This window comes from Pollicipes pollicipes, unplaced genomic scaffold (assembly GCF_011947565.3).
Source record: "Pollicipes pollicipes isolate AB1234 unplaced genomic scaffold, Ppol_2.1 Scaffold_7231;HRSCAF=8579_pilon_pilon_pilon, whole genome shotgun sequence".
Taxonomy (NCBI): Eukaryota; Metazoa; Arthropoda; class Thecostraca; order Pollicipedomorpha; family Pollicipedidae; genus Pollicipes; species Pollicipes pollicipes.
The window spans coordinates 28,301,036-28,306,419 of record NW_023597034.1 but is presented as its reverse complement, the minus strand read 5'-3'; positions in this window follow the sequence as shown (position 1 = coordinate 28,306,419).

Genomic DNA, 5,384 nt, shown 5'->3' with positions numbered 1-5,384 from the left:
AGTTAATAATTTGGCGGAGCTTTTCAAGGAAGTGTGTTTTGTGCATATATGTGACAGCTGATGATGACGTCATTGGCAAGCTAAGGGTTTATCAGTGAAGTGATTTCTCAAACATGGTTGGGCGACGTGGGACGGGAGGGGGGGGGGGGGGGGAGAGCTGCGCCGTGGAACAAATGAGGCCTTCTCTTGAAATCTGTCAACAATCGGGCCTCCGCCGGATTTGTCCACACAATCATTATCACAGTTTAGGAGCTTTAAGCCAGGTGGGGCCCCCCAGTGGAGAAATTGGAACGAACGGGGATGAAGCCCCAAACTGAATACGGAACTTAACCGCGTACCGTGCTTCACAAGCTGCTACGTTTGCAAACGTGACGAGTGTTTAGGGAAGCAGGAGACTTACGGAGGTACGCCAGGCGTATTTACTCCATCAGATAAAAAAAAACACTGCGGGCAAAATGGGCTGCGAGGCTACCTATATAGGCTAAGTGTAGAGGTCTTTGCCTGCGCTCCCAGAGCATTCTGCTGTACACACAGGATTGGTGTATAAAATAAATACGCATTTCGAGCACGAAATTGAACTGGGGAGTACACCTGGGTACTGTCAACACAGCAGTAATACGAAACGGGACCGGAACGAGTCAGTCAGAGCACCAACCTGTTTTATTACTCCATGGTTTGCTGTATGGGATAGTTTCATGTGCTCGTTTCGAATATGTTGATAGCAGGAACCGCATTATACATCGCTCATGGACTTCTTTGAGGTCAGAACAGATCATTGACCTACAATGACCTAGGTCAACATTTTGTTTTCAGAAACATACTGTCTAGCGCAATCTTTCTCACTTATTCAAATGCAAAACTCAGAGCGGTCTTGTATGATTTTGGTCACCATGACCTTCAGCAGGTCAAAAAAGGTCAATGATCTTAACTGAACGTGTGACCTTTTGCTAAGAAACAGTTATGTAGGTTCTGTGGGCACTTTAGAGACGAACCTGGAGTTTGACCCTGTTTGACCTTATTTGACCCAAGTTATGACCTAGGAACCTCAAACTTTGACGTAAGTGAGTTCACGTACAGGCCAACACACCCTGTGAATTTGGTGCCTGTAGCTCGTTCAGTTTCAGAGATCTCAGCAGGGGTCAAATTGATCCCCCACCTGAGCGAAGGATATCTAGCAGGCCACCCGGGCGCGTGATAAAAATGTGAACAGAATTTTTCACGGTAGCTTCTAGTTTCTGTTCTGGTTTCAACGTAAAAATAACAAGGAAACGAAGAAAACCGCATCCCTTGTTAGCAAGTTAACTATATCCGGGGATATTTGTTGTGGGGATCACCATTTTATTAACCCTGTGTTCCTCTTACAAGGCACTGGCTACCCCCTGCCTACACACAAAAGCAGATCAAGTCATCTACGCTGAATGAGGGGCAATTAAATGTCCATTGGGGGCAATCCATACCTAAACAGGCAGCTTACCGGTGGCATTATTCTGGGGTGGTGTGGTGTAGGGGAAGATAATCCGGAAAAGGCACTTTCGTAGGTGTCCAACACATGTTTTACCTCCCAGTTAGCAGCAATCCTGACCCAGAAATGTGCAACAAAGCAGCCATACCATCAGATCGCGGTCAGTCATTCGGAGACAGCCGGGCCAGGACAGTGGCCACAGACGTCGAACGGGAGCAGGGCTCAGACAAGGAATATACGACAGAAGGGCCTTCATTCTGCGGCTTGGTTTTCAAAAAAGAATCCTCAGTTCTATGGCTCTTGTGACGTGTTTTTGGCACTTTCAAGCTCGCGACTTTGTTTCCGCCTAAAATGCCGCGACAAGTCTCATTTCTTGGAAAGCAGCCAGCGAAATGAAGGCGCATGCAAAATCTGTTGTACTGTGAGCCATCGATTAACTTTCGAAATTTTCACCAACCCATGCTCTGGCCATATTTTGGCATCTACCCTGTGGAAGCAGATGCTTCCTCAACGTTCCAAAATGCCTACCCGCTATTGGAATTTCGGCTCCCCACGAAAAACAACGTTGAAATGGACGAATAGTCTCGGGAAGCTGGATAGGCTTATTTCCCGAGTGACATAGAGGATTCGCATAGGTAAGAGTGTGCACCAGTGAGAAGCAGCTCTAGATGCATATCTAGAAAGCAGTGATTACATTTGAATACACTGCGATAACCCCCATCTTTACCCTCCCCCCTTCCCCTAGTCATTGGGCTTGTTTTCCAGAAAAGCTCTTGAGGTACGCCCTGAGCATTTCCCCCCCCCCTCCCACTTTTTGAAAAGTTCCTACGTCTATGCACGCGCGCCCATTCTAGCCTGCAGATGGCCCATCATAGTATGCAGGCGAGTTATGTCCTGAAGGAAGTTTATCATTTGCTTCGAAAGTTTAACTCTGTTCTGGCTTGCAGAGGGCCCATTGTGGCCTGTAGGACCCCACCATCTAATATGAGAGGGCTCATTCTGGCATTTTGGTGTCCCCCAGTTTGAGCATAGTTCCCGCGCCCCTGCACCTGAATGCCTCTTGGCTACATCGCCGCCAATTGCACGTTGTAACGTGATCAGCGTGGCGTCAGCTGTGCACCACAGGGCTGGGGCTGGGGCTGGGGCTGGGGCTGGGGCTGGGGCTGGGGCTGGGGCTGGGGCTGGGGCTGGGGCTGGGGCTGGGGCTGGGGCTGCGGCTGGAGCTGGGGCTGCGGCTGGGGCTGGGGCTAGGGCTGTGGCTGGAGCTGGGGCTGGCAATGGGGCAGGGATGGGCAGGCACTTGGACTGGGGCTGGCGCTGAGCCTGGGGCTGGGGCTGGAGCTGGGGCTGGGACTGGGGCACGGGGTGGGGCCGGCACTGGGACTGGGACTGGGGTTGGGACTGAGGGTGGGGTTGGGACTGAGGCCTGGCATAACATGGCCATGGACGGTAGATTTGGGAAAGGCAAGGGTAGTTACCCCCAGCCAAATCCGGGCAACATTTAGGGCAGAAGACAGGACCAGCAGCTGAGGCAGGGTGGAAATGCACAGGGTAGAAGGGTGCAGGACAGGAGGCAGCGGGATGGGACAGCGCAGGAAATAATGGCACAAGGCAGGAGTTCAGATGATAGCACAGGGCAGGAGGCGACAGGAAGACAGGGCTGGGGGAGGGCAGGGGGCCAAGACGGATGGGGCTGTATGTTTAAGAGGGAGTTTGTCGCGTAAGATAGGTTCTAAGTACACACAACAGGTTCTAGAGATGACAGAGCAGAGAAACACGGAGACATTACAGCGAAGGACACAGACCCAGCGCTGGGGCGCATGCGGGCCGCGGTGCGGTCAGGCTGGCCGGCGACGGCGGACGCAGGGCTCTCGCCGTACAAACAAGGGCAGAGCAGCTATCCACAGAAGCGGACTGTATGCTCTGGGGTGGTCGCATCGTGGTGCCGAGGAGCCTCCGTGACCGCGTGAAGCGACAGCTGCACGAAGGACACGTCGGCTACACGAAAATGAAACAGCTGGCGCTTCGCTTCGTCTGGTGGCCGGGGTTGGACGCCGGGCTCGAGGCGCTTGGCCGCGGCTGGCCGTCCTGCGAGACGGAGCGCGCAGCTCCACCGCACGCGGAGCGCCATCCGTTTGAGCCGGCCGAAATAAGCGTGAGTTCGATTTAGTAGCTCCTGCGATTGTGAGTATATTAGGGCCGCGCTCTGTCGTCAGCACGTTTGTCAGCGCCAATCATGGCCCAGTATTCGCCCTACGTTACGTCACGTGGCTACAAAGTCACGTTCCTGTTACGTCACACGCTGGTTGACTGATGCTAGAATTTTCTGTCAGCTCGTCAGCATGGAGGGAAAGCGCTATCACATTACAAAATCACTCTGACAAAAAAGCGGGAGTTTAATTTGGCACCTCTTGCGTTGGCGAGCACGTCGTTAGGTGGGGTGGGGGCACTTGTCCTCAATTTTGGGGAAAATGCGACAGGAGATAGATAAGGAGGAAATTGAAATGCCAAGAGTAGCCATGAAAAGGTGAGTGGCTGTGATTGGTGTGGTGTGTGGTTACGTTGTCCAGGAAATTAGTAGCGTTATAAGTAAACACTGAAAATAAGGGGGAAAAATTGAAGTGCGTTGGAAGCGGGAAGAAGCACTCAATATACGGATGGAGTAGATGATGGTAATACTGGAGCAGAAGCCACGAATGGCCGAGCAAACGTCACGCATTCCAGCTGCTCAACGTGCTGACCACAGACTAAACGCGACCTAAATGGGGTGGGAGCACTTGACTCTAATTTAAGGAGGAATGCGACGTAAGATAGAGAAGGAAGGAATTGAAATGCCAAGGGTAGCCGTGAAAAAGTGAGTTCAGTCAGAAATGTAAATTTTTGTAAGTTGTTGGAGGTGGGAGCAAAACGAAGGCCCAACGACCTACCTCCCCATTTTTTTTTCACGGGATTTAGCCCAATTCATTTTGATGCAACACAATGTATGTTTTTAACCTTTGCAAAATTTCTAGAAGTGTTTAATTTAGGCGGCATGGAAGTCATGCAGGGTTGGATGCAGAAAGCAGGCACTGGACGCACGCGTCTCTTCTGATCGGCACGTGCAGGCGCCCCTTCAGGGGTCACCTTAGGGCGCTGATGGCGCTCTTCTTCGGCGGTCATGGGAGGTGGCCCGTATTTTGGTTGTGGAGGACGGGAACGGGGCTAGCCATGAAGGACTTAGGCCATTCCCATATTCCAGAGCTTTTCATTTCAACCTCATGAACCATTGCGTGTCTTATGGCGCTAGGCATGTGAAGTTTGTTGCATCGTTTATCCGCTCAGCTGTTACGATTTGCATCTTACGGTGAGAGCAGCCCTGACTTTCTGTTATGAGAGTGGTACGGGACGCCACCACGCAGAAAGATCAAAGAAGATAGTATTTGTGTTATGAATATCTTTTACCCACGTTTATTCGTAGTATTCCCGCCAAAAACACTGGGGGGTCAAGTCAACATGGGGGATGGCTCAACATTGGCGGGGGGGGGGGGGGGGGGGGGAGGGGGCAGGGCCTTCACAAAAGAATACAAATCGACACCCGTGGTAACAGTCCTTGGTGTGGAGTGTGGTTGCGTTCCCCAGCAAATTAAGGTTGCTTGTTAAACACGTGAATTGAGACGGAAGAAATTGAAATAAATTGGAAATGGGAATTAGGGGCAACCAACACACGAATGGAATAGGTGGTGGTAACTCCGGAACAAAAACCCAACTTCCAAACACCACGTTATAGGTAGTGTGTCATGGCCGGCAGTAAGCGAGAACTAGTGTGTGGTCTGAGAGGAGAAGTGAAAGTAAAGTTAATACACACCCGGGTGGCCGGCTAAATACCCTTTGCTCGGGTGGGGGAAGGGTAAATTTGCCCCATGCGGACCCAAGTGCTTCTTCC